This window comes from Mixophyes fleayi, chromosome 9 (genome assembly GCF_038048845.1).
Source record: "Mixophyes fleayi isolate aMixFle1 chromosome 9, aMixFle1.hap1, whole genome shotgun sequence".
Classification (NCBI taxonomy): Eukaryota; Metazoa; Chordata; class Amphibia; order Anura; family Limnodynastidae; genus Mixophyes; species Mixophyes fleayi.
The window spans coordinates 114,149,606-114,160,514 of record NC_134410.1 but is presented as its reverse complement, the minus strand read 5'-3'; the positions used below and the strand labels follow the sequence as shown (position 1 = coordinate 114,160,514).

At 39.4% G+C, this 10,909-nt stretch overlaps 1 long non-coding RNA gene across 1 annotated transcript; it reads left to right on the top strand.

The window, feature by feature from the left end:
- Window positions 1-21: 21 nt before the first annotated feature.
- On the top strand, window positions 22-10,608 carry LOC142101691 (uncharacterized). Its single transcript, XR_012679128.1, has 3 exons — window positions 22-190; window positions 2,065-2,129; window positions 10,529-10,608. It is a non-coding gene; the product is annotated as an uncharacterized LOC142101691 (long non-coding RNA).
- Window positions 10,609-10,909: the final 301 nt, after the last annotated feature.

Sequence of the window (10,909 nt, the reverse complement as noted above, 5' to 3'; positions counted from 1 at the left end):
CCCTTAAGTAAGATGGCGACACTACCATTCTCTTTGTGTTCTGGGTTATTCAGTCGGCTTTTGGGCTAACTGATGGGAGGAGATTTATTTTATACTGTTATTTGCACGTGGAAGGCGTAGGGAAAGTTGTGTGGCTCCCTGGCTGTTGTAGAACTACAGGTCCCAGGAGACTTGGCTGCCCCCTGCACAGGTTGTCACATTTGTGGGTCTGGCATATGAATATTATAGCAATGATTACATGCTGAGTTAATAGTTTTTAATGATTACTTTGTGGATAGGGCAGAATGAGGAAATGCAAACAAATGTATAAATATTGGCTGCATAATATCAATATTATAATATTTATTATAATTATCTTTCATTTAAATGAGATATAACTGGAAAAAAATGCTCCTCCAGATGTAGAACGGGATTCTGGCTTGTGCAAAAAAATAATAAAAAAGGCTAGAGGACAGATCTTCTTTAAGAAAAGTCAAAACAGTGTAGTTCACCATAGTCTAAAACAGCAAAAAAAAATCTCTCTTCAGGTTTAGTTATAGTGAAAGATTTTATATTGCTGCGGCAGACTTTGTTTTACTAAGCATCTCATGATCAGCTTGTTTAAAACGTTTCTAGTGATATAGATAATATAGTGCAGCATCTGTGTTCTGGGGAGTGGTAACTGTCAATCACTTGTAGTTTTCCACTGTTCAATTGCTTGTGTTTTCTTCAAGTCACTGACTAACCACAACTCAGACTACAAATGCACAGTGTACTAAAAAATATAATAATTGAGAAAAATGAGTAGCAATGACTTCCTGCCCAAATCTTCGTCCCGCCTGGGGTGGGATTTCACTATTAAAAGGAGACCCCTAGCTCATGGTAATGACGAATAGAATCCCATGTACACATTCTGGAACCGTCATAAACATAACACTACATGATATTTTGTGTGTGTGTATATATATATATATATATATATATATATATATAAAATGTAAATTTTATTGGTTCTAAAGAATTTTTTTATTATTTTAAAAAGATGCAAAGCTAAAAAGCTAAAAAACAACAACTACAACAAAAACTACAAAACAACAGCAGTACATAGGCCACCCAGCAGATGTGCTATGTCTGTCACTTGTTGGATAAGTGACAATATGACACTTAAATGTGTAAATCCCCGTCTCGTGCAGCAGAGGTGTGATTGTTGGAATTTTAGAATAGCTACAGGAGGACACATGTTTTAAGGGTTAACGGTTATTAGAGATCAGCATTTAAAATTCATGTTGTGGCTTAAACTTGTGCGACATCTGTAGTTCCCCGTGTAATGATTAGATGTATTCTCTTGAATGGCTTTCTCCACAGTTCAAAAACACCATGTGCGCTGTAAAAGGTATTCACAGTGCCACAAATCCTGTATACACTGTACAGTAATGAGTCTAAATAAACAGTGTATCACAATTCAAATGAACATCCCCAATATTCCTGTAGTTTCCTATTTTGTTGTCCGCCAAGGGGTAATTTCATTGGTCAAAAAAGCATGGATTTCTGAGCTAACTTGTAATATCCTTTATAAATCTCAGTAGGCAATCCATTGCTCCTTATAATACACATTTCAATTTGAAAACTAAAAGACTCAAGGATATATTTGCTAAACTGCGGTTTTGAAAAACTGGAGATGTTGCCTATAGCAACCAATCAGATTCTAGCTATAATTTATTGAGTGTATTCTACAGAATGACAGCTAGAATCTGATTGGTTGCTATAGGCAACATCTCCAGTTTTTCAAACCCGCAGTTAAGTAAATATACCCCTCAGAGTTAATCATTCTATCATGGAAACATTTTTAAAATTAGTCAAATGACACATCAAATATCAGGATTTTACAAGAGTGACTCCATTTTATAAATGACATCACTACTAATTTCACCGGTGATAGGTGTATAATATACATTTAGTAATCTGTGCATGGATTGTGGTGCTGACAGGATGTTGCTCTATGAGTTGTTTAGTGGGCAAGCCAATTTGAAGATGGGGCAACTCCCTTCCTCTGTCACTGACTGATTGTGATTTGTAAATTTTCAGATGGCGTTGATAAGAGATGATCGTCACCAGCGAGTTTGCATTAAAAACAGCACTTGATTGAAGAGGTACCATTAAATTTTAATCAGATGCCACGTTTAAGTGTACACTTTAGTTGATAAGCCTTTGAATTTTGTCCAGTGGCTCCATCTCTTGCAGGGCACATAAATGGGCTAAAATTTGCTATTCGTGGGCAGCCATACTTAGTGGGAAACTCAATTTTGATTGTTCGCCTTTAAAGCTTCTATCACACTTATATACACATATACAAATGAAATTACCATAGAAAACATTACCACACCTCAAAAGCAATATATTAATTGTTCCAACAATCCAAAGTCAATTTCCTAAGATTACTATTCCATTTCTGATGCCTTAGTATCAAATAAGGAATCGTCATGGAAAAACAACTGCTGTTAAAAGCATAGACAAAACCATCTATTTTCCCCTCTGTTTTAACAATGTGTTAGAAGTTTGTTCTTAAAGCTTCCCTACAGCATTGTGCACGGTGTACGTAAAAGAACTGCAGTGAATTTTAACAAGCAAATACTTGTCAGAAAGTGTGTGTGTCTACACACCCATTCGCTTACGTTATATTTCAACTGTCGTCGGCATCAAACCTTGTTTACAAGACTACAACTCTGCATTGAATGCATAAAATTAACACTCCTATGTTCGAATTCTTAAGTGGTTTATATTTACTGAACTGCAGGTTTGAAAAAGTGGAGATGTTGCCTATAGCAACCAATCAGTTATCATTTATTTAGTACATTCTTCAAAATGATAGCTAGAATCTGGTTGCTACATATAACCCCTAATGTTCAAAAATAACTCATCAGCTCCTTTAAAAGGGGTATATTTATCAACATTTCTAAAAAAAAAACACAAGCGGAGGTGTTGCCCATAGCAACCAATGAAATTGTAGCTATTTATCTCAGTGATGGGCAACAGCCGGCTCTCCGAGCCTTCACCTGCGGCCCCCAGATCCTACCTACTTTATGGTCAGATGTTTGTTATAGCTTGTAACACTTGTTTAAAATGCATCTTGATATGTTGTTACATATAGGGGTCTCTTTCTTTGATTAAATATATTGTTATAACTAATTACTGAGATTAAGGGTAAAGTGCGGCCCTTTTGATGGTTAGAGGGCCTTACCATGATAGTGCAGATCTGATTGGTTCCTATGGGCAATACTTCCACGTTTCCTTTTTAGAAGGGTTGATAAATCTACCCCTTAGAGTTAACTGTTTGCAGAGCATTGAAACATTGTTGCAGTAAAATACAAAAAAGTAATTTTGTATGTGGGATGAATTTATTTTAAAAAGTAAATTGATAATTTCCTGCTAAACTCTCCTGCTCACAACTATAAAGTTGATTATCAACTTTAATCACTTAATCACTGGATTATTTTCACCCTGTCACAACCAAACCCAACTTTCTTTTCTTTCTTTCTTTTTTTTTTGCTATGCATTGATTTATATTGGAGTAACTTTTTTATTATTTCTTAGTCTATCCCATGTATTTTTATTACTTATTTATTGTTTGCAACCCATAAGGGTCTGTTTACTAACACAATTTGCACTAAACCATAGCAACCAGTCACTTGCTTATTGGAATAAATATATTTTGCTATGTGCTTCATATAAAAAATATGGTCAAAAATAGGATAGAAAATAATAGTTTTCCAGGATTAACTCTATAGTTTACTTTCCTAATTTTCATTTATTTACAATATGTGTGATTGTTTATTGGTCAAGTTCATCATCATTATCATTTATTTATCTAGCGCCACTAATTCCGCAGCGCTGTACAGAGAACTCATTCACATCAGTCCCTTCCCCATTGGAGCTTACAGTCTACATTCCCTAATATAGACACACGCTCACGCACAGACACAGACTAGGGTCAATTTTTGATAGCAGCCAATTAACCTACCAGTATGTTTTTGGAGTGTGGGAGGAAACCGGAGCACCCGGAGGAAACCCACGCAAACACAGGGAGAACATACAAACTCCTCACAGATAAGGGCATGGTCGGGAATCTAACTCATGACCCTAGTGATGTAAGGCAGAAGTGCTAACCACTAGGCTACCGTGCTGCCCATAATTTTTAATGCTGTTAAATGTCTTTCACTCAAATAAGGATATTCGTCCATTGATGTGAATATGTCAAGTCCAGTGTCAGACCTAGGCAGTAGTGGTCCGCAGTGCTGAAGTTATGAGACCGCTTTCCACCACTAGAGGGAGCAGGGTTCTTGGTGCTCATCGTTACCAGACCTCTTATGGAAATATAATATATCATAAATAAATAAACAGCAAGTAATGGTAATGAAATTAAATATATACTGCAAATAAATCCATCAGTAACACACCTTGGCGCCTTGACAGGTCGGGTGGCTTACCATGCATTTGCAAATGTGTGCAACTGAGATTTCTGCATTTTTATGTACAAGTAGAAATAACAGCTCCTTAGCAGCATGCTGGGGGATTTTTCTCTCTGTGTTTGTTCCTTTCAGGATAACCCCGCTCTTTCAATCACCTGCTATGAACCTATAAATTAATTGAGCAACTTCCACTTCTGTTTTGTGTGTTTGAGAGGCATGTTGGTATCAGTAACTGATGGGGAATGCTGGCGCTGTATTGTCATTTGTAAGAGTTTGGGGTACCTCTTGGTAAGTTAGCTCTCAATTTAAAAACATATATATATATATATATATATATATATGCCCCAAAAATAGGGACTCTCACTGTTTAGAGTTAGGACCACCCTATTGGCAGAAGCGCCGTGACGGGGCGGGTGGCTTACCATGCATTTGCACATGTGTGCAACTGAGATTTCTGCATTTTTATGTACACGTAGAAATAGCAGCTCCTGTGCTGGTTATAGCAATGTGCTGGGGGATTTTTCTCCCTGTGTTTGTTCCTTTCAGGATAACCCCATCCTTTCAAGAACCTGCTATGAATAATGTTTTCGAGTTGAATCTAGGGTGTAAGTACGCTCTGCCTAAACTGCCCTTACGTAGACATCACAGACTGCAGTATACGCACAAGCGTATGTACAATATACACATACAAAGAATATTCTATTATAAAAATAAATGAACTATTAACAGTGCTATCATTAATCCAAATATAGATTTTCAAAGATTTTATTTTTTAAACGTTCAATATATAAATAAAGATGCTTGCGATGCATACTTTACATACCATGTGTTTTTATAGTCTGTCTTGCATACACAAGTTGTGTGTTAGCTAGTGGTGCACATAACTGTAGTTTTTGAAACAAAGACTATACTGTGTCATTCATCACTATCAGACGGCACGTACAACTGCCCTGTAGTGGGTGCAAATGATAAGGGCTGATACCAGGCGTACCTATAAAAAACCATGGACTTAAAGTGACCACATCTTCATGGGACTGGTTTTGCTGTTCATTGTCTACATTAGTCCATCTCATCCGTCCTCTGTTTAGCCCCTCAAGTCGCAGACTGTTGTGTCATTTTCGTTTGAACATGAGTTGCTTTCATTGGAGTAAGGTCCGTTTCTGAGAATGTGCAGAATTATTTCACGCAAGATACACTACGCAAATGGACTGGCATCCGAGCATGAATCGCCCAATAAAAGCCGGTACCAGGTCCTGAAACAAGAATCAGCCATCGCAGCTGCAGCTGCTGCAAATTTCACTTAACAAAGTTTAAATCATTGATCTAAATAAATATTGGACTTCAGACATAAGATGAAGTAAACAGAACTGTGCTTCAGCTTTTCAAAAGAACCAAAACAAGTATCTGCATAGATCGCTAATTTATTTTACTGAAATTTGGCTGGGGGCTGGGATTTTCACCCTGTTTTGGAGTACTAGCGAGACAGCACGGAGGTACCACATAATAATCACAGTTGAGACAGCACAGATAGTTTATTTTTTATTGTATCATGTAAAAGTTGTAACATCACTATGCTTAAGTGGTGTGTTTAAAAGGAAAAACAGTTTACAAGAGCTTTACCAGCAATAAACTTGAACACTACTAAGACCCTGCTGTGTTCATGTGGCCATAGATTAATACACATACTTTACTCCATGACCCGGTCGTCCTGCACTGAGCCCGGAAATCTGCCTCAGTACTCTGCCAAATACCCAGCAGTCCTGATCCAAAGTAAGCGGTCAGGACGGAGTCAGCCAGTAAAGAGTTGCTGCAGCAGCTATAAAAGCTACTCAAGAAGCATAAATGGTTCCAGGTTCAGGTGAAGTAGTCTTTTGGTGGCAGATATATCCTCCCTCAAACGGAGGGACCACATTGGTGCTTATATGACCCTCACAGTTTGTGAGTGGCTGGTGGCCAAGCCAGTAGAATTAATCAGTGATTACGAGTTGCTGACAACAAATGAATAAAATGTGGCAGAGCAAGGTGGCACAGGATCTCTCCTTCTGGAGATCCAAGACAGGAGATCCGGGTGCTTAATGTGGGGTGCATGGCTGTGCTGAACATGCCCCACCCCCACTGCTTAAATGCCGTGGTTCGTGGAATAATTCAGCCAGGAGAGGGTCTAGGATGAGGCGATTTGCCTTGAATCGTCTCATTGGGCCCTGCCCCCAGTGGCGGATCCAGGGGGGGGGGGGCGATCGGGGCGATCGCCCCCCCTAGCAGGGGCTTGCTGCCGGCGGCTGCACACTATGTGCAAGTCCGTTCAGCAGTGACAGGCAGGGACAGTGTGCTGCCCGGCTGCTCTGATTGTGTTTTAAACACAATCAGAGCATCCGGGAAGCACACTGTCCCTACCTGTCACTGCTGAACGGACCTGCACATAGTATGCAGCCGCCGGCAGCCTCAGATGTAAAAAAGGGGGCGGGGCCTAAATTGCCCCCCCTAAATTGCCCCGGGTAGAAGAATTCTCTAGATCCGCCCCTGCCTGCCCCCACCAACTTCTCAAAGGACGTGGACTAGGTGCAAGAGCTAACTCTGCTCTCCCAGGAGAACTCCTACAAATTCAGGAGTCAGTAGTCAAATATGATAAAAACCCCAAATCTATGGTGGTATTAGAGACCCAAGATGTCTGGTGGCTTTATTGGTGGCCCCTACATGTGGAAACCCAAATGAATTATTTACTCTTCATTTGGTCAAACATTGACATTGATCCTCCAAATCTGTATCTGTACCAAACAGTCTAAGAGTGAGGACATCTTGTGGCCACACCAGATATTGCAAGACCTTGACACTGTCACACATTAAGGCAGTTCTTTAGTACACATTTGTACATACATAGACAGGTACGCAAGAAGACATTAATACATTCTCTCAATAGCATACATAAAATGTCCCACTTTAAGGATTAATGTACTAAAAAGATTTATCATGTGACAGTGAGGTGCATGTTTACTCAACATTTTTGATGGTACACCATATTTTGTCACAAAGTCCTTAAAGGAAAAATCGAAGCAACAATGGATGTGCTATAACCTACTATTTCTATTAGACTGAAAGTATGGGCTAAAGTGAGGCAGCTAAATAGAGGGATGGAATTATCAAACTTTCCCCAATATTGAGTAACTATTAATTACTACAGATAGGCAAATTAGAAGGGTTTGTTGTGTGGAGACAATAGGGAATGTATAGAATAGCATCAAGCATCTTATAAAGATCCTAAGGTTATTTCAAGATCGAGTTGAAATCGACCTCTCTAAGCAAATACTTTTACAAATATTTGTAATTTAGACTGCCGCCAGCAGTAAAAAATTATGATAAACGAAGACCCCATTTTAACTGAATGGGAAGGAAACTATAAGAAGGGGCTTATATCCTGTCTATATAGAACTATTGTAAGGTGAGAGGAGAAGCAGATCTGTCGATAAGTCACAGATGGGAGGGGGATATTGGTCCGATTCCTGATTAACAGTGGGCTGATATAGTAGAAAGCAACCAGCACATTAACACTAACGGCTAGATTTACTAAGCTGCGGGTTTGAAAAAGTGGAGATGTTGCCTATAGCAACCAATCGGATTCTAGCTGTCATTTTGTAGTAAGTACTAAATAAATGAAAGCTAGAATCTGATTGGTTGCTATAGGCAACATCCCCACTTTTTCAAACTCGCAGCTCAGTAAATCTAGCCCTAAATGTACTTTCTGCACTGGACAGGAATGAACTAGGGCAGTGACGGCTAACCTGTGACACTTCAGGTATTGTGAAACTACAAGTCCCAGCATGCTTTGCCAGCTATCAGCTAGTTATCTACTGGCTAGTTATCATGCTGGGGCTTGTAGTTTCACAACACCTGGAGTGTCACAGGTTAGCCATCACTGAACTACGGTGATATTGGGCGGTGTCGGGCTACAATGAAAGGGGCTTGTGAAATAGCTTATTGCCAGAGGGAGCAATGATTGTGTAAGACAAGCCCATGACACACAGTACAATGGAAGAAGTTATACTGTGCAAGTTGAAAATTCTTTCACTCTATCACGATCAATATTGACAGTAACCGTCAGGTGGGGTATATGTATTAAAATAGCAATTACCACCTGAAGGAATGGGTCCGAATTGTATACTAGCCATTTAAATGAGGCATTGTATACCAGCTGGAAATACAGGGACAAGCGCAGGATTTGTAGAGGGGGGTTTCCACACCACGCCACCAGTGGGCGTGACCAGCATTCATGGGGGCGTGGTTATAATTTTAGACAGTGCTTGGCTGCTCTCCAACTCTTTCTGTCCCCATAATATACATGGGCAATGCTGCGTGTACTACTGTTAGGTGCACGCAGCTCTCCCTTTTCAAGCAGAGCCATGTGAAGTGGGAGCAGGGTCCAGCCACCTCAATTATACAGTACCCCAGGCTTGGAGGGGGGTTTCCAGGCACTTGGAAACCCCACCTCGGTTTGCCTATGAAATGTATAATTGCTACGCAACAGAACCATACAGGGCCGCCCTAACTATATATATCGGAAGATAACAATATAACATGTTCCACATGAAATTATACCCACAGATAGGATATATTTCCTCCAATTGTGAGGGTATTCAGGTATTATCTTAGATCGTTTCATCCCAGATCCCAAATTATTTAAGTGGAGCAAAAGTCATTATACTTCCTATGTAACCTGTCAATACATTATGCATTGCTCTGCAGTTTCTCACACACTTTCTACGCTGGTGTCTGGAAAATTGACATTTATTTTGTCAGATCTGCTGATCGCACATTTACTTTGCTGAAGAGAGAACACACACACACACACACACACACACACAAAATCAATGTCCTGTGGGGAGATGTAGTGTTAACTCTCTTGTGAGAGGTCTACTCTACCATTACATTTTTTTTTATACAGAGGAATCACACCTTAAATGTTTCCTGCTGAATTCACAAAAATGTAAACCATGAACTTAAAAGTGATTTATAGTCGAGTACAGAAACAAATGAATCTTATTGATTTGTTGTTTGTAAAGTCGACTTTTAAAAGCAACTTTTTTAAAGCTTAATTTCGCAAACTGAAAATACAGTTTTAAAAGTAGAAGTAAAAAAAGAAAAAAATGAAACCAGCAAAAACTAAGCCATGGCTTTTTTTTTAATATGGCTTTAAGAACTTACTTTCAAGTAATGTTTCTAAATATCACTTGAAACATTTGTTGTTATGCGGCTTATTTATAACCTTAACTTTTGTGAATTTGGGTCTTAGTGATATATTTACTGCAGATTTGAAAAAGTGGAGATGTTGCCTATAGCAGCCAATCAGATGCTAGCTGTCATTTTGTAGGATGTGCTAAATAATGATAACTAGAATGTGATTGGTTGCTATAGGCAACATCTCCACTTTTTCAAACCCACAGTTTAGTAAATATACCTCTTGGTGTTTTAAAAGTGGATGGACATTCTGACAGCATCTCAATATTTACTGTGATTGGCTGCTGGACATAGCAGCAGTAACGGGCCGACGAGGCATGGAAAGATCATCAGCAGCAGCTATTTATGTAGCGCCACTAATTCCTCAGAGCTGTACAGAGAACATCAGTCGGAGACCCCATTGGAGCTCACAGTCTAAATTCCCTAACATACACACACAGACCGAGAGAAAGAGACTATGGCTACTATATTTTTGGAGTGTGGGAGGAAACCAGAGCACCTGGAGGAAACCAGCGCAAACACGGAGAGAACATACAAACTCCACACAGATAAGACCAAGGTTGGCAATTGAACTCATGACCCCAATGCTGCGAGGCAGAAGTGCTAACCAATAAGCCACCATGCTGCCCCATGACAGATGTAATCTGATCATGTGACACATATCCGATCCTGGCATAAATATTGAAATTCAGGCATGGATTTCCATCCCTTTTAATACATCACTTAAGAATTGTTTTTGATGGTTGTGTGTAAAAATATATATTCCTCTCTGTAAAGCTACAATGTTACATGTTTCTTTTTTATCTGCTGGATAGCCTGCTGAATCTGTCTCTCACTTGTGTTCCATATAATAGCGCTAGGAATAAGTGGAACTGCCAAAAGAGGAGAGCAAACAGAAGACCGATCTAGTACTAGGCTGCGGCCTTGGATGCCAGATTATGGAGGCACAAATCTAGCCATAAATAAAGGTCTTTTAGCATGTGTAAAACATCTAACACGCTGGTCCTTAGTGCAAGTGTACCTAGTTTCCCACCAAAGTACATAGATTTGCTGAGCAAGATGGCGGCATACCTGCCTACCTACTGATTTCCACTCAGGTGATTTGCTTCCATATCATATCTGACCCCTCCAGTGAGTTGACACCTCTCCAATTTGATGTTCCCCAATATCATGTGTTAAAGTTGTATTTATAATAATTATATAATTTATCTGTATAAAGGCTAGGAACTATATCT